The sequence below is a fragment of the Salmo trutta genome, chromosome 7 (genome assembly GCF_901001165.1).
Source record: "Salmo trutta chromosome 7, fSalTru1.1, whole genome shotgun sequence".
NCBI classification, from domain to species: Eukaryota; Metazoa; Chordata; class Actinopteri; order Salmoniformes; family Salmonidae; genus Salmo; species Salmo trutta.
This window is the reverse complement of record NC_042963.1, coordinates 17,821,934-17,845,767: the sequence shown is the minus strand read 5'-3', so window position 1 is coordinate 17,845,767 and position 23,834 is coordinate 17,821,934. Positions and strand designations below refer to the sequence as shown.

General features: G+C 43.1%; 1 long non-coding RNA gene across 2 annotated transcripts; it reads left to right on the top strand.

Moving 5' to 3' along the window:
- The first annotated feature begins 970 nt into the window (after window positions 1-970).
- On the top strand, window positions 971-22,895 carry LOC115197035 (uncharacterized). 2 transcript variants are annotated; one of them, XR_003878954.1, is made up of 8 exons: window positions 971-1,471; window positions 5,731-6,022; window positions 16,784-16,846; window positions 16,941-17,013; window positions 17,115-17,535; window positions 17,656-18,033; window positions 18,142-18,192; window positions 22,238-22,895. It is a non-coding gene; the product is annotated as an uncharacterized LOC115197035 (long non-coding RNA). The 2 variants fall into 2 exon arrangements; XR_003878953.1 differs by lacking the exon at window positions 5,731-6,022 and having other exon boundaries at window positions 976-1,471.
- The last annotated feature ends 939 nt before the right edge of the window (window positions 22,896-23,834 follow it).

The following is a 23,834-nucleotide window of genomic DNA, read 5'->3' as shown; positions in this document are numbered from 1 at the left end:
AGCTCAGATATACCCCATTCCCTGAAACACACACGCTGGTCCCCCGCTGTTACCATTTTCCCAAGCATCACTGTGCAGTCAGACCTTTGATTATTTTGTGCCTCCAGGGCCACAATAATTTGCCCTCTCTCTGATTATCCGAGTCTGACCCCCTCCCCATGGGTTACTGCAGCTAGTGTTGCCAGCACTTCCACTACCTGGGTGGGGGTCTCCATTGGAATTCCCACCGGCTAGATGCAAGGTCGTCAAGGTTCTCATTAGCAGCTTTGAGAAATTCCTTGTATATTATGCTCACACACCCGGGGGCTTTAGCATTGTAGGACCAATCCTACCAGGCAGGCACAGACTCTTGAGGGGGCGGTGTTGCTTTAGTGAGTCTCTGACCTCGTTTATCTTTCTGTCTTGGCTGCGTATATGCTACTTGCTGTAGGCCTATAAAACAGATAAAGATTTCTCGATCAGGGGTGTGCCTAGGGTATAGGGTTGGGGACCGTTCCGTCATGATAGGACAATAAATAAATAGACTATTTTTGTAATATATTTTAAAATATATATCCCATATCTGCACAAATTGAAAACTCTCCCTGTTACCACTTCCGCTCGCAGACACACATGGGCTCTGGCATTTGCAACCATTTTACTTTTTCACTCACTTAACTCACCATACTTTTCCAATCTAAAAAACACACACCCTATCTTCCATGACAACCACACTCCCCCCACATATACACCATCACATACCCACATACTGTGCCTTCTATGTCCTCTGTTTGCTGTGTTTTTATCTCTACCATGTTGATTCCTACCTAATTTTGGGCTTTTGAGTACTTTTGTGTTCCAGTTCCTTATATTTGAAGATGTATTATTTCAATAATTGTATTTTCTTCTAATTCTGTCTTATCTATTTCTAAAATACTATAAATAGAATGTCGAAAACTAATTATTTTACAACATTCCCTATCTTGAATGGTATATTGTATTTGTAGTTTATTTCTTTATCAATTGTTGTATTTGATAGATTTCCAGTTTTTTATTACAATCCCTACCATGGATAGTATTGGGTGTTCCATTATTCGACTCCTCTATGGGAACTTTGCATTATTTACAATAGCCATGGAGTAGTCTTGGTGTCTCGGAACAGTTGGTTATCGACTACGAGAGCTACACGTTTCCTTTTTAGTCTATTTACTTTAAAGAGTGGGTACAGAACTTTGCACCGTTCTGCAATTTCCTTTGGGAACTGATCAGTCATGCCTATTTTCATGCCAGCGAGGCTTTTGCCCAGACTTTTAACCATTATTTTATCCTTAAAGAATGCACATTTTGCAACGATTGGGCTTTCAAATCGGTTTCCTTGCTGTCCGAAAGGATGTACAAGTTTGATTTTGTATCGCCTGTGATCTGTAGCACTTTAACCAGGAAATCTTTCACCACACTCTCTGGATCTTCACCCTCATTCTCTTTAATATTGGTAAGCATCAGATTGTCTCGCATAGATCTAGTCTGTATTTCAAGTAAAGCTTCTCTCAGAAACATGTTCTATTTTTTAAAATCTTTAATGTCCATTTCAATAGTATTGACTGTACCTTTTAGCTTGTTTGTTTCTTTCTCCATTGTCGCTGCTTTTTCATTTACTCATCTCGAGGCTCGCCTTCAACTTCTTTATAACTTTACTGACTAGTTCAAGTATGCCCAATTTATCGACTTTAGCGAGTCGGTTCCTACACTCACCATTTCAGGTGGTGAAAAGCATAAATAGTCTGTGTCTGTTGAGGTGTCTCGTTTTCTTTTGGGAATTTAATATTTTAGTGTTGACTGTGTTGGTGACATTGGTCGATACATTTCTCTAGCCTCATCATTTGTTTTGTTTTGTTATCCTGATTATAGGTTATTTCCCACAAGGATACGAGTATGTGGAGTGAAGTGCAAAAATTTTGTCACATTCACAGATATTGAATATTACGTTTTTATCTTGAGGCATTCTGCACCGCTGTCTTCAATCTGTCATTGTTGTCTTTAAATGAAGTGTTTGATGTTTATGCTAATGAAAGTAGCACATTTTGTAAAACTTTGTAAGAGAATGTCAGTAACGAGCTGCCCTGTGAAGAGATCATTGTGCATTTCCAGTAACTTAATGTTAACTTGGTCTCAGAAATGACTGTGAATGTCATTTCTTAACTGGAAACAACTTGTCAGTAAGTTATTGTAAAAGTCACAATAACTTCCTGGTAAAATATTGGCAGTAACCTACATGACACACGCTGCCACTAGCAATCTTGCCAGTAACCTACTGTCCCTTCACTGACTCTCCTATTGACAACATGCACATCACTTGCTGATTGGCAGCATACTGTAACAGTGCCAACCTATCAAAATATTACAGGCTTGGCTTATTTGAGGCTTTCAGCTAGCTCTTTTTGGTCTTCCATAAGCAGGAAAGTCATCCCACTTAATATGCTCTGTTGATAAACATTAAGCTTTCAGACTGTCAGTTCTGTTCACATAAGTGCATGTGATACCAAAGAACCATATGCTATTTAATTTAAAGCTAGTCACCATGTAATTGTAGCACTCACTTTCCTACCAGACCATCAGGTCAGTGAGTGTGATGCATTAGCTGCAGTAAATTACTGTGAATTTCACAAAAACCCACTTGTAATTAGTTGACAGTAAGTTATTGAAAATGAAACATTTACTTCCTGTGAACCAGCTGCATCCACATAATCATAAAACCACTTATACTGGTACAACATTTCCACTGACGGTTGGCACAAATACAACATCATTTTTACCACCCCTCAAAAAATGCGAAAGAAGTCCCTTCAGCACATTGCCCCAACTACATTTTAAAGTGCAGTAATGATTGTACGTTATGCTGCATTCGTAACCAAGTGGATAGTGGAAATTTACCACATACAACTGGGAAAAATTCTTACCAATTGGTAATTACTAGTGAGAAATGCGTCTATCATCCCTAAGCTCTGACTTCTCTCACATACTGACCTCTGATGTCTCCTATTAAGGAAATTACCTCAATAACAGCATTTTCGGCAGGTAAATGTAACAACAACATTTTTTATTAATATGGTTTTGGATCTATATAATTTGTTTTCAAGCATGATAGCTTTACTTTTAGTTTATGGCTGACACAGCTTGTTGGCGATTAGCCAATTGGCGTTTCCCACCAATTTCAAAACACAGGTAACTACATAAAATATACCCCCCCCTCTATGATTTGAACTCTCAACCTTTGGATTTGAGGTATTGTAAGGGCTGTCGTTATGTAGAGAGGACCAAGGCGCAGTGGGTTGCATGTTCAACATATATATTTATTAAATAAATGTGAACACGAGAAAAAACAAGAAAACAAAGAACGACAGACCGACAGTTTCACAGGCTATACTTACAACAGCAGTGCAAAATGCAACTACCCACAAATGACAAACCAAACACACACCTACTTATAGGACTCCCAATCAGAGGCAACTAAAAACACCTGCCTCCAATTGAGAGTCCAGCACCCAAACCTAATCATAGAAAAACTAACCTAGACAGAACGTAGAAATACATACAAAACACAAACCCTCTGCCACGTCCTGACCAAAACTAATACAATTACTCCCTCTGCTGGTCAGGACGTGACAGTACCCCCCCTAAAGGTGCAGACCCCGAATGCACCTCAAAAGAAAACACAAAAACCCCCAAACAAAAATATCCCCCTAAACTAAAGCGAGGGAAGGGAGGGTGGCTGCCGTCAACGACGGCACTGTGCTACACCCCCCCCTCCCCAACCCACCTATCCTGGAGGTGGCTCAGGTGCGGGACGTGGACTCCGCTCCACTCTCGGCGTCGCCCACTTAGGTGGCGCCCCTGGCCGCGCCGGAGGACTGGCGGGCGATCCTGGCTGCGCCCGGCTGGCGGGCGACCTTGGCTGCCCCCGGCTGGCGGGCGACCCTGGCTGTGCTGGCCCAGGATTCACCAGGCTGGGGAGACATGAAGGAGGCCTGGCCCTGGGTGCAGGCACAGGACTAACCAGGCTGGCGGGCGGCTCTGGCGGCTCCGGACAGGCGGGCGACTCTGGCGGCGCCCGGCTGGCGGGCGACTCTGGCGGCGCTGGCCCAGGATTCACCAGGCTGGGGAGACATAAAGGAGGCCTGGCCCTGGGTGCAGGCCTCACCAGGCTGGGGGGCGGCTCTGGCGGCTCCGGACAGGCAGGCGGCTCTGGCGGCTCCAGACAGGCGGGCGGCTCTGGCGGCTCCGGACAGGCGGGCGGCTCTGGCGGCTCCTGACAGGCGGGCGGCTCTGGCGGCTCCGGACAGGCGGGCGGCTCTGGCGGCTCCGGACAGGCGGGCGGCTCTGGCGGCTCCGGACAGGCGGGCGGCTCTGGCGGCTCCGGACAGGCGGGCGGCTCTGGCGGCTCCTGACTGGCGAGCGGCTCTGGCGGCTCCTGACTGGCGGGCGGCTCTGGCGGCTCCTGACTGGCGGGCGGCTTTGGCGGCTCCTGGCTGGTGGGCGGCTCTGGACTGTCGAGGCTGGGCGGACGCACTAGAAGCTTGATGCGTGGTGCTGGTACTGGATGTGCCAGCCTGGAGACACGCACCTCAGGGCTAGTGCGTGGAGCGGGAAACACTGGACCATAGAGGCGTGCTGGCGGTCTCGAGCGCAGGACTGGTATCACCCGTACTGGCTGGATGCCCACTTTCCCCTGGCACATGCGGGGTGCTGGTACTGCGCATACCGGCCTGAAAATACCCGGCCTTGCCACTGCACCCATCACCCCAAAGCACGGGACCTGTCCAGTATGTCTCTGCCCAAAAAGGGTACGGGGAGCTGGCCTGGGGCTCCATCCACGCCCAGCCAAACTACCCTTGTGCCCCCCCAAAAAAAATCTTGGGGCTGCCTCTCAGACTCCCTTAACTCCTCCATAGCCCTGGAAATGCTTCTCCTTTGTTCTGTCCATGTCTCAAGATAGTCCATCCGTTTCTCCCTCCTCCGCTGCTTGGTCCATTTTTGGTGGGTAGTTCTGTAAGGGCTGTCATTATGTAGAGAGGACCAAGGCGCAGCGGGTTGCATGTTCAACATATATATTTATTAAATAAATGTGAACACAAGAAAAAACAAAGAACGACAGACCGACAGTTTCACAGGCTATACTTACAACAGCAGTGCGAAATGCAACTACCCACAAATGACAAACCAAACACACACCTACTTATAGGACTCCCAATCAGAGGCAACTAAAAACACCTGCCTCCAATTGAGAGTCCAGCACCCAAACCTAATCATAGAAAAACTAACCTAGACAGAACGTAGAAATACATACAAAACACAAACCCTCTGCCACGTCCTGACCAAAACTAATACAATTACTCCCTCTGCTGGTCAGGACGTGATAGGTATGCTGATCTTTCTGAAGTGCCACAAAGTCTGTAGCATGCCCCTAAACATTCATGACCTATAATACATCTCTGCACTTAGCAAAATAGTGCCATTTGCACTGATATTTTAGTTATTCTGATTATTCTCTCATCATTGATTTAATTAACTTATTTCAGCAACTTGAGGGTTTTCTGTTAAGTTGTCTAATGTTAATGGGGCTTATTAATCAGTTTTAATGTTACTCCTGAATCACTATGATCAATATAATCATTTTTCTTGACTGTATTTTTAACGAAGCTGAGATTTACTTTGATGTGTGTATTAATGTCCCCTCCCTCTTTTTTTTGCCAGATTTGTCTGTTTTTGCTGCAGCTGAAGGAAAAACTTAGAACACTCAGACAGATGAGGCAGCAAAGGTCAAAGGTTAAAAGGACCTGGACATTGATATAGACAGATCAGAGAGTAACTGGAAGAGTGATGATGTGTTCATGATGAACTCCAGAAGGATGGGAATACAAATGAGATAAATAGAGAATGCCAGATAGATTATTTTGTCTTTGTCAACATCATCACTAAGAGGATGAGAAAGAGAGAGATGAAAAGAAAGAGGTCCTTCATGAGAACCAGCCAGCAAAATACAAAGGTAAAAATGAAAGAGATGTAGAAAAAATTAAGAATAAAAAGACAGGCAATAAGTGTTAGAATTTTTTTTCCCTGGTTTGAATATTTTACCGATGTTTTTGAATATTGTACCTGTTACCCCCCACCCCCAAAAAATTTGGTCTCAAAAAAAGAATGTGAGTTGAGCTTGAACACCCTCACTAATATGTGTATCTCTCACTTTTCCACTTGAGGGCAGCCATTATGGGGCAGTATTTTCACGTCCGTCCGCCTGTTACTCAGGCCGAGAAGCTAGGATATGCATATGCATATAATTATAATTAGATTTGGATAGAAAACACTCTGAAGTTTCTAAAACTGTTAGAATAATGTCTGTGAGTATAACATAACTGATTTGGCAGGCGAAACCCTCGAGCACAATCCATGCAGGGAAATTTCTTTTTGAGGTCATTGTGTTTTCCAATGCTTTTCTATGGGAACCCTGATTTATTAGGGCCCAGATTGCAGTTCCTATGGCTTCCACTAGATGCCAACAGTCTTTAGAAATTGGTCGATGTTTTTCTTTTGAGAAATGAAGAAGTAGTGCTGTTCTTTGTACGTGTCACTCTGAAGGTCTCTAGTATTTTGGTGCGCGTGTCACGGTTGTCGTATGAATGAGACCAAGGCGCAGCGTGCGTATCGTTCCACATCTTTATTTATATGTGAAACTATGCAATACATACAATAAACTATATATATAAAAAAATAACGTGACGAAGAGGTACAACATGCACTAACTCAGAATAATCTCCCACATACACTAGTGGGAAAAATAACAACTTAAATATGATCCCCAATTAGAGCCAACGATGACCAGCTGCCTCTAATTGGGAATCATACGAAAACCACAACCTAGAAAAAGAACCTAGAACACAACATAGAAAATTTAAACTAGACAAAAACCCCAACATAGAAAAAAGAAACTAGAACCAAACATAGAAATAAATACACTAGACAAAACCCCCCAGTCACACCCTGACCTACTCTATATAAATACGAGCTCTCTATGGTCAGGACGTGACAACGTGTGAACAGGAGCCCGTTCCGTGTTATTTTTCTTCAGTATTGGAAACAGATTATCCCGTCTTAAATTTGATCGATTATTTACATTTTAGGATACCTGAGGTTGGATTAGGAACGTTGTTTGAAATGTTTGGCCCAAGTTTACAGGTAACTTATTAGATACTTTGTAGCCATGTTGGGCGAGTTGGAACCAGTGTATTTCTGAATCAAACGCGTCAAATAAATGGACATTTTGTGGATATAATGAAGGAATTTATCGAACAAAATGACCATTCATTGTGTCACTGAGACATTTGGGATTGCAAAAAGAAGAATATCTTCAAAGGTAAAGCATTTATTATATCATTATTTCTAACTTTTGTGGCATACCTGCCTGGTTGAAAAATGATTTTCATGTGTTTGTATGCGGGGCGCTGTCCTCAGATAATCACATAGTGTGCTTTCGCCGTAAAGCCTTTTTGAAATCTGACACAGTGGCTGGATTAACAAGAAGTTAAGCTTTATTTTGATGTGTTACACTTATATTTTCGTGAATGTTGAATATTGATATTTCTGTAGTTTGAATTTGGCGCTCTGCAATTTCACCGGATGTTGTCAAATCTATCTCGCTAATGGAATTGGCGCATTAAGGGATCACTAAGAGGTTATTCACTTCTTTCGGATAGGGGGCAGTATTTTCACGGCCGGATAAAAAACATACCCAAATTAATCTGGTTACTACTCCTGCCCAGAAACTAGAATATGCATATAATTTGTAGATTTGTATGGAAAACACTCAAAAGTTTCTAAAACTGTTTGAATGGTGTCTGTATATAACAGTTTAACAGAACTCATATGGCAGGCCAAAACCTGAGAAGATTCCATACAGGAAGTGCCCTGTCTGACAATTTGTTGTCCTTCTGTTGCATCTCTATCAACATTACAGCATCTGTGTTGTAACGTGACACTTTCTAAGGCTTCCATTGGCTCTCTAAAGCCGCCAGAAAGTGGAATGGGGTGTCTGCTGTCTCTGGGCAAAGTATAGGAGCAGAGTTTGTAAGTGGTCAGTCTGCGCGGTCATGAGAACTCACCATGTTTTTCTTTCAGTCTTTGAATGAATACAACGTTGCCTGGTTAGAATATTATCGCTATTTTACGAGAAAAATAGCATAAAAATTGATTTTAAACAGCATTTGACATGCTTCTAAGTACGGTAATGGAATATTTTGAAATCTTTTGTCACGAAATTGCGCTTGCGTGTTACCCTTCGGATAGTGACCTGAATGCACGAACAAAACGGAGGTATTTGGATATAACTATGGATTATTTGGAACCAAAACAACATTTGTTGTTGAAGTAGAAGTCCTGGGAGTGCATTCTGACAAAGAACAGCAAAGGTAATCGAATTTTTCTAATAGTAATTCTGAGTTTAGGTGACCCCGAAGTTGGCGGATGTAAAAATAGCTAGCCGTGATGGCCGAGCTATGTACTCAGAATATTGCAAAATGTGCTTTCGCCAAAAAGCTATTTTAAAATCGGACATAGCGATTGCATAAAGGAGTTCTGTATCTGTAATTCTTAAAATAATTGTTATGTATTTTGTCAACGTTTATCATGAGTAATTTAGTAAATTCACCGCAAGTTTTCGGTGGGTATGCTAGTTCTGAACATCACATGCTAATGTAAAAAGCTGTTTTTTGATATAAATATGCAGCAGAGATCCTTTGTTTTCGATAGAGATGACAAAGAAGGCCAAGAAATGGTCAGACAGGGTACTTCCTGTACAGAATCTTCTCAGGTTTTGGCCTGCCATTTGAGTTATGTTATACTCACAGAAACCATTCAAACAGTTTTAGAAACTTTGGAGTGTTTTCTATCCAAAGCTACTAATTATATGCATATTCGAGTTTCTGGGCAGGAGTAATAACCAGATTAAATCGGGTACGTTTTTTATCCGGCCGTGAAAATACTGCCCCCTATCCATAACAAGTTAACGAGAGTCTTATCTTTAAAATGGTGTAAAATAGTTGATTGTTTGAGAAAAATTTATTGTGGTATTTTAGTTGGTTTTGTATTTCGCGCCGTGCGATGCCATTGGCTGTTTGCTAGGGGTTCCGCAGGCGGAACGGGGTTCCACTAGCGGAACGTCTGTCCTCAACAGGTTAACTGCAGAATGTTTTCAAATAGCAATGGTTAAAAGGCATTATTTGGAGTTGCAGCATACTGTATGGATACAATTATGAGTGATGAGCATGTTTGAATCCATGTTCCAGTCTTTTACCACTTTGTGTTACTATCGCTGGAAAGTCCATTTAATAACACTCCTGTTTCTCTTGTCAGATCTCTCTATTTTTGCTGCAGCCAGGGATAGGACTCAGAACCTTCAGAAATACCAGGCAGCAATGGTCAAAGGTGAAAAGGACCTGGACATTGATATAGCTTTAAATATCAGCTATCTGAGCAGCCAACCGATCGCTGCAGCTGTACACAGCCCATCTGTAAATAGCCCATCCAATCTACCTATCTCATCCCCATATTGTTTTTATTTACTTTTTTGCTCTTTTACACAGCAGTATTTCTACTTGCACATCAATCACTCCAGTGTTCATTTTCTAAATTGTAATTACTTCGCTACTATGGCCTACTATGGCCTTACCTCCTCAAGTCATTTGCACACTGTATATAGACTTTGTTTTCTATTGTGTTATTGTACGTTTGTTTATTCCATGTGTAACTCTGTGTTGTTGTTTGTGTCTCACTGCTCTGCTTTATCTTGGCCAGGTCGCAGTTGTAAATTAAAACTTGTTCTCAACTGGCCTACCAGGTTAAATAAAGGTGAAAAAAAAAATATATATAGACTGGTCAGAAAGTGACAGTGAAATTGAGGAAGTAATCGAAAGTGACAATGAGTGCATAAGTGAAGAAATAAAGGAAGTTAGTGAGTGTTGCAACCGAGGACACACAATTGTTACACGCTTCAGCACTCAGCGGTCCCGTTCTGTGAGCTTGTGTTGTTGCTCCTAGACGTTTCCTCAATAACAGCACTTACAGTTGACCGGGGCAGCTCTAGCAGGGCAGACATTTGTTGCACTGACTTGTTGGAAATGTGGCATCCTATGACAGTTTCTCTATTGAGATTGCATGGCTGTGTGCTCAATTTTATACACCTGTCAGCAAAATGTTTCTGCGTCGGTAGTCCTACTCTGTCTGGGGTAGAAAAGTAGGTAGGCCGAAATTTTGAAAGTACCATGGTCAGATTCCTAATGACGTCTCAGGTTTAATTATTTGCAAGCACAGACAGTTTTGTTGCAAACAAGACACATGGATTTGGCATTGGAGAAATATGATAAGATGAACACATAGGCCTATCTCTGTCCATTCTTAGCATGTTATTTCAGTAATGTGGTATTAATAAAGATTCTGCTAATATGTAAAATAATGTAGAATTGCATGAAATATTTATTAAAGGCAATTTTTTTCTCAAACCTGCAAATATGATGATAGATTCATGCAATGCTTTTACTGTAAAGGAGATCTTTCCACCCCTACTATTGTCCACGGTGGTCTGTGAACCCACAACCTTCTGGCCCGTAGCCAGAAGGTTGAAGTGTAATGCTTATAGGACTGAGAACAGTTTCTAAAACTGCATATCTAAGGCTCTGGTCTGTCCAAGAGGTGAGGGTAAACGGTAAGCGTTCTCTGCTATCCACTTTATGATTTCATTATTATTTGGAGAATAGGGGAGGGTCCCTTGTTTAGTTTTTTTTCAAGCATTCATGGAGGGTTTAGGTTAAATATATTTTGCTGATGGAAGGGCCATACATTTTCATTTCAAAGAGGTCCGATTTTTTCCTTGTAACCCTTATTATAAATAACGTTTACTCCCTTACTGAAACTCCAAAAGTCATCGGATCATTATAAAACATTTGAAGCAATAGCCAACCCGCGTGTGGACAACTATTGCAGCCCCGTTTCGCGCTTCTTTGAGACAAGCGTGGGGACTTGTTGTCACGGTTTTCATACGAAGGAGACCAAGGCGCAGCGTGTGTATCGTTCCACATTTTATTATAACTGTGAAACTATGCAAAACATACAAATAAACTACTAAACAAAATAACAAACCGTGACGAAGAGGTGAAACATACACTGCCTCAAAATAATCTCCCACAAAACCAAGTGGGAAAAACAACAACTTAAATATGATCCCCAATTAGAGACAACGATGACCAGCTGCCTCTAATTGGAGATCATCCCCAAAAAAACATAGAAATTCAGAAACTAGAACCAACATAGAAATAAATAAACTAGACAAAACCCCCTGTCACGACCAGACCTAATCTACCATAAAAAATAAAAGCTTTCTATGGCCAGGACGTGACACTTGTCTTGATAAATCAATCAATGTCCGATTTTTCTTTTCACTGAATCTCCGTTTGAATATTGGTTAGGTTACAATTAGGCTGTAGAAATGTACGCTAAGTTAAAGTGAGTACTTCTCATTTATTAGCACTGATCAGAACATTTTGCCAGCATGTTATGTAGCTTAATAAGTGGGTTATTATACTCTTCACTCGCAGTCGCTTAGTAGCATAGACCTACTCCTGACCAAAAGCCTGTGACTTGTCTTAATCAATCAACGTGATTTAGTTTCACTGAATCTCTGTCTGTGTATTTGGTTAATTGATCTCTGGCTGGATAAGTGGAAGTGGTAGCTCATCTATTCGTTTGCTCATCTATCACTGATCACAAACATTTAGCATGCAACAATGTAGCCTAAATCAAGTGTACGTCTATTATTTTGCTCGATCGCGTAAAGGCAACTCTAAAAGCCCGCGGAGGTTCTGAAATATGAACACGAGACTCACATGCTTTTGAAAATATAGATTGCTATTTCTATTGGTCTCATGATAAAGATACTCTTAATGTACGACCCTACCACTGCTCCCTTACAAAGTGGATTGAGGGTAGGAAAGCGATTAAACGTGGATCAATAAAGAATAGGGTTGCCTTGGGCTCTGTTTCAAAATATCACTTTTTTAAATGACTTCGATTCTATGCGTTGCCATGACGCAAGTTGTTTGGCAAAAATGTAATTTGTATTTTATTCTGTTATATTTCATTATATTCTTACTACAAAAGATATGTGTGTAGAATGTGATGGGGTAGGTGTGTCTTGTCTGTTTAATTAATCCTTAGGAGTCTATCAACGCACCCGTTTTTTCCCCTCATCAATCTACACACAATACCCCATAATGACAAAGCAAAAACAGGTTTTTAGATTTTGTACATTTTTATTACTGAAATATAACATTTATATACAGTAAGTATTCAGACCCTTTGTTGAAGTACCTTTGAAAAGCGATTACAGCCTCGATGTCACGTCCTGACCATAGAAAGATGTTATTTTCTATGGTAGTGTAGGTCAGGGCGTGACAGTTTTTTTTCCCCTGTTTCTATTTCTATGTTCAGGTTATAGTTTTGTATTTCTATGTTGGGGTTTTGTTTGGGATGATCTCCAATTAGAGGCAGCTGGTCCTCGTTGTCTCTAATTGGAGATCATACTTAAGTAGGGTTTTTTTCCACCTGGGTTTGTGGGAGATTAATTTTGAGTAGTGTATGTTTCACCTCTGCGTCACGGTTTGTTGTTTTTTGTCATTCAGTTTATTTATGTATTGCATAGTTTCACAGTATAAATAAAATGTGGAATGTCACACACGCTGCACTTTGGTCCGCTCATTCCTACGACAACCGTGACACTCGAGTCTTCTTGGGTATGACGCTACAAGCTTGGCACACCTGTATTTGGGGAGTTTCTCCCATTCTTCTCTGCAGATTCTCTCAAGCTCTGTCAGGTTAGATGGGGAGGGTTGCTGCACAGCTATTTTCAGGTCTCTCAAAAGATGTTAGATCGCGTTCAAGTCTGGGCTCTGGCTGGGTCACTCAAGGACATTCAGAGACTTGTCCCGAAGCAACTTCTGCATTGTCTTGGCTGTGTGCTTAGGGTCATTGTTCTGTTGGAAGGTGAACCTTTGCCCCAGTCTGTCCTGAGCGCTCTGGAGCAGGTTGTCATCAAGGATCTCTCTGTACTTTGCTCTCTTCATCTTTGCCTCGTCTCCCAGTCCCTGCTGCTGAAAAACATCCCAACAGCATGATACTGCCAACACCATGCTTCACCGTGGGGATGGTGCCAGGTTTCCTCCAGACGTGACGCTTGGCACTCAAGGAATGTGGTCAAAGAATGCAAGGAGTCGTATAAACATTACCCTGGCTTGACGTTTTGATAACTGTGTAAATCTCTCTAGAACAAGGTGACTTTATCAATGTATTCGCCTGTATTTACCCCCCCATAATGACATTTTAATTAGTAGCTATTGTGACTACCATAAAGAACTCCAAATGCCATGATCATCTGGACGAGACTGCCGAATCGAGGCAAAGGTAAGAATCTCTGGATTAACTTTCTAATGTTAGCTAAATTTAGTAAGGAATAATTTGGCAACATTTATTTTAATTGACAATTCTGTGAACTGCCTTGTGCAAGTTTTAAATGGACACAATACCTGTTAGCAAAGGTGTCAGCTAGAGATGACGTGCAGGATCTTGCAGGGATTTGTAGTCTTGAATGATGTCTACTCTGATGCAAATTAGCTTTTTCGAATCTGAGCGTAAATAGAGCTGAACATATTGATAAAAGTCACCTTGTCCGAGAGGTTTACATGGATATCAAAGTGTCACGCCAGTGTAAACCTATACAAAAGGCAGCCCTTAGTTTAAAAGTTTCTAAAATCCCCTATGGGAAAAATGAATGGTGTAAAAAACAATTGGAACCAATTTGACCGCTAGGTTTTATGGGTATTATAACACCTCCACTGTGGGGCTCTATAGTAGTGAGGCAACAATGGATATTGACAATGAGTTCATTACATTATGTAAAGTCGAATGGAAAAACTGGAATGTGGACATTGAGGAAAAGAAAGCTCCTACTGTCACAGGCATCGAAATGAGTAGACCAAGGCGCAGCGTGTATAGTGCTCATTTTAAAAATTTTAATGAAGACACTTGAACCAAAACAATAAAACGACGAGTTCCATAAGGTACACACTGACAAAACGGAAAACAACTACCCACAAAAAACAAAGGAAAAACAGGCTGCCTAAGTATGGCTTCCAATCAGAGACGATAGACACCTGCCTCTGATTGGAAACCATACCCGGCCAAAACATAGAACACAAAACATAGAATGCCCACCCACCTATCACACCCTGGCCTAGCTAAACAGAGAAAACACAGCTCTCCTAGGTCAGAGCATGACAGTATCCACCCCCCCAAAGGTGCGAACTCCCGGCCGCAAACCTGAACCTATTGGGGAGGGTCCGGGTGGGCATCTATAATTGGCGGCGGCTCTGGTTTGGGGCGTAGCCCCCACACCGCCTGCTGATCCCCCCGCTTCTGTGTCGCCGGAGGAACCAGACCGTGGATCAGCGACGGAGGCTCTGAACTGCCGACCGCCGCTGAAGACTCGGGGCTGCAGACCGTCGCTGAAGACTCGGGGCTGCAGACCGTCGCTGAAGACTCGGGGCTGCAGACCGTCGCTGAAGACTCGGGGCTGCAGACCGTCGCTGAAGACTCGGGGCTGCAGACCGTCGCTGAGGACTCGGGGCTGCAGACCGTCGCTGAGGACTCCGGGCTGCAGACCGTCGCTGAGGACTCCGGGCTGCAGACCGTCGCTGAGGACTCCGGGCTGCAGACCGTCGCTGAGGACTCCGGGCTGCAGACCGTCGCTGAGGACTCCGGGCTGCAGACCGCCGCTGAAGACTCCGGGCTGCAGACCGCCGCTGGAGGCGCCGGACTGGGGAGCGTCGCTGGAGGCTCCGGACTGAGGAGCGTCGCTGGAGGCTCCGGGCTGAGGAGCGTCGCTGGGGGCTCCGGGCTGAAGAGCGTCGCTGGGGGCTCCGGGCTGAAGAGCGTCTCTGTAGGTTCCGGACCGGGGACCTTCGCTGCAGGCTCCGTGCCATGGATCATCACTACTGGTTCCGCGTCATGCATCATCACTGGAGGCTTTGTGCCATGGATCATCACTGGAGGCTCCGGGCCATGGATGTTCACTGGAGGCTTCGTGCCATGGATCATCCCTACAGGCTCCGGGCCATGGATCATCACTGGAGGCTTTGTGCCATGGATCATCCCTACAGGCTCCGGGCCATGGATCATCACTGGAGGATTCGTGCCATGGATTATCACTGGAGGCTTCGGACCATTGATTATCACTGGAGGCTTCCTACGGGGAGCTGGAACCGGTCTCACCAGACTGGGGGGACGCACAGGAGACTGGGTGCGTAGAGCAGGCACAGGGCGTACTGGGCTATGGTGGCGCACTGGAGGGAGAGTGCACGGAGCAGGCACAGGACTTACTGGGCTATGGTGGCGCACTGGAGGGAGAGTGCGCGGAGCAGGCACAGGGTATACTGTGCCTTGGAGGCATACTGGAGGTCTGGCGCTGAGGGCTGGCACAACCCATCCTGGCTCGATGTTGACTATAGCCCGGCAAGGGCGGGGAGCTGGAATAGGCCGCACTGGGTTGAGCTGGCGAACTGGGGGTACCATGCGTAGAGCTGCCGCAGGATAACCTGGGCCGAGGAGATGCACCAGAGACCAGGAACACACCGGAGACCAGGCACTCCTTCCTGGCTGAATGCCAACTCTAGCACGGCAATGGTGAGGAGCTTGCACCGAGCACACCGGGCTGTGAGTGCGCATGGGCGACACCGTGCACACCACCGCATAACACAGTGCTTCTACAGTCACTTGCTCCCCACGGTAAGCACAGGGAGTTGGCTCAGGTCTTAACCTCGCCTTAGCCAATCTACCCGTGTGGGCCCCCCAAAATGTCTGGGGGCGCTGCCTCTCGGCCTCCTGTTGCTTGCCTAGCTGTTCCTCCCAGTATTGTCGTTCCGCATTTGCTGCCTCTATCTCCCATTGCGGACGGCGATACTCCCCAGGCCTTGTCCAGGGTCCTGCCCCATCTAGGATCTCCTCCCAGGTCCACTCCTCTGAGCCATACTGCTTGGTCCCGCTCCTCCTCCTGGAGAGTGCACGCTGCTTGGTCTTCTTGTGGTGGGTAGTTCTGTCACAGGCATCGAAATGAGTAGACCAAGGCGCAGCGTGTATAGTGCTAATTTTTTTAATTTTAATGAAGACACTTGAACCAAAACAATAAAATGACCGACAACAGTTCCGTAAGGTACACACTGACAAAACGGAAAACAACTACCCACAAAAATCAAAGGAAAAACAGGCTGCCTAAGTATGGCTTCCAATCAGAGACAACGATAGACACCTGCCTCTGATTGGAAACCATACCCGTCCAAAACATAGAGCACAAAACATAGAATGCCCACCCACCTATCACACCCTGACCTAGCTAAACAGAGAAAACACAGCTCTCCTAGGTCAGAGCGTGACACCTGCACAACTCCAAAGTGATGGGAATACAGTTGAGAGAGATGAAATAAACCAAGAGAAGAAAAAGAAAGAGGGAGTTGAAAAGAAAAAGGTATTTCAGGAGAACCAGCCAGCAAAATGCAAAGGTAAAACATGTCGACGAAAGAGAGAGACTTTAAAAAGAAATACCACTATAGAGGATAAAGAGAAGAATAACTATATTCTTGAAGTTCAGAATGTGAAGTGAGCATGAATACCCTCAGTATGTTTATCTATCTCTCCTATCTATCTCCCTCTGCAGATGTATCAATCTTTTCAGCTGGTGTTCAGGTCAAAGAGACTCAGCACACCCAGCAGTGCAAAGGTAAGAAAGAGGAGAGGTGCATCATTATGAATTACTGTTTGTTATTGTCACATACTGTAAGACCCCATGTATTCATTTTTCCTTTTCATGACAGATTCCTCAATCTTTGCGTAGTCTGGGGTGATGAGTCAGATTGGCTCAGGAGGACCAGCCAGCAAAGTGCGAAGGTAAAAAGGAGAGAGGATAGACGGAGAATAAAGTGTGATATGTAAGGTTAGCTTCAACACCTTCACTTATACTGTCTGTTTCCCACCTCCCTCTCTTCCAGATTTCTCCATCTTCTCAGCTGGTGCTGAGGTCAAACAGACCCAGTGCAAAGGGAATCTTTGTTTACAGTTGTTTTGTGCAATGAAGCATTTAACTCTATAGTAGTCATAGATTGATATTTGGATTGCAGTTTATTAAATGAATATGATGGTCTGATGGACTATTGATACTCAAACTGTCCTGAACTTGTCTGTAAAAGTCTATTGTCTTTCGCTAATTTGAAAGCAAATTCAGTTTGAAAGCATACTCAATGCTGTACATATTTTAGTGTTGAGGGTACTATAATCAAACACACTCCTTTTGATATTAATGCCAGTCATTTTATTTTTTCTTGTCAGATTTCAGTTGCTGCAGCTGAGTCAAAGACTCTGAACCCTCAGGAGGATGAGCCAGCAAAGCGCAACTGTGAAAAAAACAGAATGGTAGCATATTGATACAATGATGAGTGCTGCCTGCGCTAGTTTGAAAGCATGTTCAAGGCATTTCTCTTATTTCTGTTTTTCTGTGTGTATTAATGTCCCTTCACTCTCTTCTCTTGTCAGATTTCTCTGTTTTTGCTGCAGTTAGAGGAAAGATTCAAGACACTTAGACAGACCAGGCAGCAAAGGTCAAAAGGACCTGGACATTGACATGGGCTGGTCAGAGAGTGACTATGATATGGACGATGAGTTCATAAGTGCAGAAGTATGGCAAAAGTGGAAAGAGGAGAATTGGGAGAAAAGACAAAACAAAGTTTACAGTTACAGCATTACCGAATACAGATAAGCTTGGAGAGATTTTAAGAAAATAGAGTGAAAAGATATATCAGCCAGCAAAGGTCAAAGGTGAAAATGTCCTGGCAAGTGGGGGGATGAATCAAGAGAAGACAGAGAAAGAAGTCATTCAGAGATCTTCTTAGGACCAGCCAGATATGTGCAAAGGTAAAGAGGGTCAGAGATACAGTACATGCTATGATATGTAGAGATGTCTGAAGTCCTTTTTATATAGCAACTATGATGTTTATTTCCAATCCCCACTTCTGTTTTCAGCGAGCAGTGAAGGCGTGGCCAAGGTCCCCCCCCCCAGCCCAGCAGGCCAAAGTGAGTAATAAAAGAGAGATTGTCCAAAAGAAAGATGGGAATGACAAAGTTGCGGAGTTTAAGACAGATGCAGAGCTCATTATGGAAACACACAGTGCATTCGGAAAGTATTCAGACCCATTGACTTTTTCCACATTTTGTTAAGTTACAGCCCGGTCTAGTCAGCCTAGATTAGGCCTACATTTTTATGTTTTTATTAGCCTACTATTAGGCCTATTATAGTTCCCGCGCATCAAACACCTCCCATTTCCAACAAACAAACAATATGCCCATTTGCTTGGAATACAGTTGATTGATATTTTAGAAGTTGTGCTCACAGTTTGAAATGTACATGAAGATACTCACACCATCCCCCAGTCAAGTTCAAAATGGATAAATACCAACCGTTGTGGGAAAATTGGCACATGCAAAGTTTAGTCTTTTTTTGTGCACACAGCATCTTAGACAAATTAGGCCCCTTGTCTTTTCAGGGGCAGTCTGCCCAATTTTATGTTCAAAAGGGCCAGGGTGACACTGAGTAGGATATCTATATTTAAAGGAATGACAAACCAATGTGCCACCTACATATTGTTTATCTTCTGTTTGCACAAAGAGACTACCTCCCACATCACGGATATAGGGCCAAATTTGAACAAATAAACCAATATTGTGTGCAATGTGCTGTAGACAAACAGTTTGTCCTCTGTATACATGACCTACCTTGTTGTCATGTGTTCTGTTTAACCTCTCTTCTTACCATGCATAAGCATGTCTAAACATGTCGATAAAGGAAGAGAAAGACGTACAAGCCAGGTTGATACTGTATGTGGGAAGATCTCATTGAATAAAGGCTGTGTGTTTCCTTGTGTGTGTGTGAGTGTGTGCGTGCGTGTGTGCGTGTGCGCATGTGCGTGCATGTGTCCGTGTGCATGTGTGAGCTTGTGGCACCAGAAGGCAGCTTCCTGCAGTGCAATGTAAAAGTAGAGGGTTGATGAGCTTAAATCATGCCTCTATTCAATCACTCAACCACTGTAGTGCGTTGACCACCAGCCCTATGCTAAAGTTGGTTTGCTGAATTGTTAACTCAAGTGAATAAGTAAGACGGGCTGTTCACTTGTTCCATTACTCACTTTGTTTCGTTTCTACTTAAATGACCCTGATGTATGGGGATAGATCACATTGACCTGTCCCTCTCCACAATTGCACAGCATTTCCAATCAATTGAATAAATATTCGTCATCTAACACATCACATTTCTCAACATTTATGATATTTACAGTAAACAACCACATTCAGCATCTGCAGGAAAAACTCCAAACAATACAACACCATCAATTCACATTTTTTGGTCATATACACTTCATTCGGAAAGTATTCAGATCCCTCAACTTTTTCCACATTTTGTTGCGTTACAGCCTTATTCTAAAATATATTAAATACCCAATAACGACAAAGAAAATCAGGTTTTCAGAATTGTTTTAAAATTTATAAAAAAAAAACGGAAATGTCAAATTTACATTTGTATTCAGACCCCTTACTCAATACTTTGTTGAAGCACCTTTGGCAGCAATTACAGCCTCGAGTCTTCTTGGGTATGACGCTACAAGCTTTGCACACCTGTTTTGGGGAGTTTCTCCCATTCTTCTCTGCAGATCTTTTCCAGCTCTGTCAGGTTAGATGGGGATCGTCACTGCACAGCTATTTTCAGGTCTCTCCAGAGATGCTCGATTAGGTTCAAGTCTGGGCTCTGGCTGGACCACTCAAGAACATTCAGAGACGTGTCCCGAAACCACTCCTGCGTTATCTTGGCTGTGTTCTTAGGGTCATTGTCCTGTTGGAAGGTGAACCTTCGCCCCAGTCTGAAGTCCTGAGCGCTCTGGAGCAGGTTTTCATCAAGGATCTCTCTGTACTCTCTGTGATCCGTTCATCTTTTTCTCGATCCTGAGTAGTCTCCCAGTCCCTGCCGCTGAAAAACTTCCCCCACAACATGATGCTGCCACCACCATTCTTCACCAGACATGACGCTTGGCATTCAGGCCAAAGAGTTCAATCCTGGTTTTATCAGACCATAGAATCTTGTTTCTCATGGTCTGAGAGTCCTTTGGGTGCTTTTTGGCAAACTCCAAGTGGGCTGTCATGTGCCTTTTACTAAGGAGTGGCTTCAGTCTGGCCACTCTAACATAAAGGCCTACATGGTGGAGTGCTGCAGAGATTGTTGTCCTTCTGAAAGGTTCTCCCATTTCCACAGAGGAACTCTAGAGCTCTGTCAGAGGGACCACAAGGTTCTTGGTCACCTCTTGACTAAGGCCCTTCTCCCCCGATTGCTCAGTTTGGCCGGGGGGCCAGCTCTAGGAAGAGTCTTGGTGGTTCCAATCTTCTTCCATTTAAGAATGATGGAGGCCACTGTGTTCTCGGGGTCCTTCAATGCTGCATAAATGTTTTGGTAAGGCAAAGTGACATGGACAAAAACACAAAACAGTGCCTATAGAAAGTCGACACCCCCTTGAACTTTTTTCACATTTTGAAGTGTCAGTGCCTCAGAGTTTCATGCATTTAAATAATGGTTTTTTCCCACTTATCTACATACCATTCTCCACACTTTAAAAATACAAAACAGTTTGTAGGGAGAGCCTGATCTCGGCATGGTCTTGGTGGTGCCGTAGACCTTCCATTTCTTAATAATCATCTTGACCGTGCACCAAGGGATATTTTGAAATCTCATTTGATGCTCATGGTTGAGGGGGGTGTAGAATGTTCATAGGAGGAACAGCAGGGGGGGAACCACTGCCCACTGCCGCTATCATCCAGATGGCGAGGTCAGTTGAGTTGCATCAAAGCTGGGACCGAGAGACTGAAAAACAGCTTCTATCTCAAGGCCATCAGACTGCTAAACAGCCATCACTCGCACATCAGAGGCGGCTGCCTATAGACATAGATTAGGAATCACTGGCCACTTTTAGAAATTGATCACTAGCCACTTTAATTTTGTTTCCAGATCTAGCATTACTCATCTCATATGTGTAAACTGCACTCCACACTATTCTACGATATCTTAGTCACTTTTAAATTGTGTTTACATATTGCATCACCCATCTCATATATACATACTGTATTGTATTCTATACTACACCACTGACTGTTAAACAGCCATCTCCAGTTCATCAGAGGCTGCTGCCTATGGACATAGATTAGGAATCACTGGTCACTTTAAGGAAATGAAACACTAGCCACTTTAATATTGTCTCCGAATCTTGCATTACTCATCTCATATGTGTAAACTGTACTCTATACTATCTTAGTCACTTTAATTGTGTGTAAATATTGCATCACCCATCTCATATGTATATACTGTATTCTGTACTATGCCACTGTATCTTAGTCCAATGCCGCTCTGACATATATGTATATATTCTTAATCCATTCCTTACTTAGATTTACGTGTATTTTGGGTATATGTTGTGAAACTGTTAGATATTACTTGTTAGATATTACTGTACTGTCGGAGCTAGAAGCACAAGCATTTTGCTACAACCGCAATAACATCTGATAAACATGTGTATGTGACCAATACAACACGATATAAAAGACAACACGATATACAGAAAATAAGGCACTTATAGTTATGCACACATGTCCAAAGTTATTATTTGTAAGAAAAACAACAATGAAGGCAATGCAGGCACCAGCCAGAAAATGTGCCAGGGGGAAAAGGTTTGTGCAAGGCCTATTTTGACTATAGATGCACAAATGTATGCATACTTGATTTAAGGAAACACTGGAGATGTGCTTGGGCTCTCCTCAAAGATAGAAGTTTGTCCAGTTCAGTAAAGTCTCAAACATAAATTGTCCACAACATTGAAATGGGCTACTTCTTACGTGAATTAATGAGGAGGCAGAACACACCAGAGATAAAATGGAGCATAGTTTTGTTAAATCAATTTTTATATTCAAATGTAGGAACTGGGCACAGAAATGCCCTTATCCAGATGGTGTGACAAAGGCATTTCCTAACAGACCTGCTAACTTTTTGTTGTTGTTACTTTCTACGGTTGGAACCAACATGCAGTACTTCCAGCAGGAGAGAGGCAAGAACCATTTGTCCACCAGCCCAGGAAAAAGTTCCCAGTCCTATGTTATGTTCAATGTAATTGCATTGCTGGACATTTCTAACTAAATATATGTGTACTGTTTAAAAAAATTACAAATAAAAGGAAATGTATGGCTTTAACATGTCTTTGACTTTATAGTAAGAACAGCGTCATATGACACAAGGCATTTATGTATGTGTTATAAATGACCAAAGGGGTCTGACTTTATTAAAGAATGTACAGCGTCATGCGCTATAGTCTTTCTGGATGTGTTCTGAATGACCAAAGGTGTCTCACTCACTATATTATAAAGTGTCAATAAATAGGTTACTGTAGGGTGTGAGAGGTATTTCAATGGGTTGATGGTGTAATGGGAAATGTTTATTGTATGTGTCCACATAACTGTGATTGTGACTAACCTTGTCAAACTGTGTGAAACTGTCCTGTTCTCGGAAGTATCACCCCGTGTTGCAAACCAGCTTGCACCTGCGTCCTTGTATAGTTAAAGTCCCGCCCAAGAACAAGAGACTATAAAGATATGTGCCTATCACCCAATGCTTCGGAACATAGACTATCTACACTGCGCTGTTTAACTCTGTTTGTCTCTGAGCTCAGAAATAAAGAATCTTAGTTTGACTTGGACTCCAGCAAATCCTTATTTTATAATATCCACCTGCAAAGCTTGTGTTTGTGTGTCAGAGCCAAGATGATTTGGAGTAGTCCAACCTGAGACTACAGCATCAGGTATTCTTCTTCTGTTCCCATGCTGCAGACCAGGGCTTGATTACAACCTACTACAATGGTGCTAACATTTTCTGGCTGATCTTTCAGCGGGGGAGTGGGTGAATGTGTCGAAGACCTGACTGGGCCCAGCACCGCACGGTATGGCTCGTTATGTTGTTGTGTGCGTATTTGTGTACTGAGGATCATGTAACTTGGTTACATAAGAAAGCCACTTTCAGTTTCCTTATGTTGGTTTCATCAAGGTAAGTGTTGCCTGGTGTAATGTCGTCCCCAGGCTATTGCACACACAGCACAGAAGCCTGGGATATAAACCCCTCAAAGTTGGCCTTAGTGGGAGTGACCATAGAATTCTATGGAAGTGACCTTACTGAGTAAAGTATTTGTCATCATTCCCCCTGGTCGCCACTAGTTAACACAGCCACAAAGTCAAAACTATGGCTAAACTCTGCCAATTTCCATAATTTCTCTTCTTAAATGTGATTTTAAACCTTAACCCTAACTAATGAAGGCCAAGCTTGATGCGTTGGTCCATCAGACCTTGCGCACATTTGGTCCACCAGAGCTTCGGAGCATTTGGGCAGAAGTGTTTGGGAACGAGATTAGGTGTAATGTGACTAACATGACTTCACTTTAGAACGTATGGCATCCTTCAGCACGTCACCCTTTATAAAGCACATGTTTATATCATATTTGACATAGTGATTATGTCACAGAGTTATGCCACATTTATCAACCCTTTATAAAGCATGACATACATGCTTTGTAACACATTTATGTAGTGCTTATGAAGGCAACAAAGGTAGTTACCAAAAGTAACTCTTGAACCGTTCA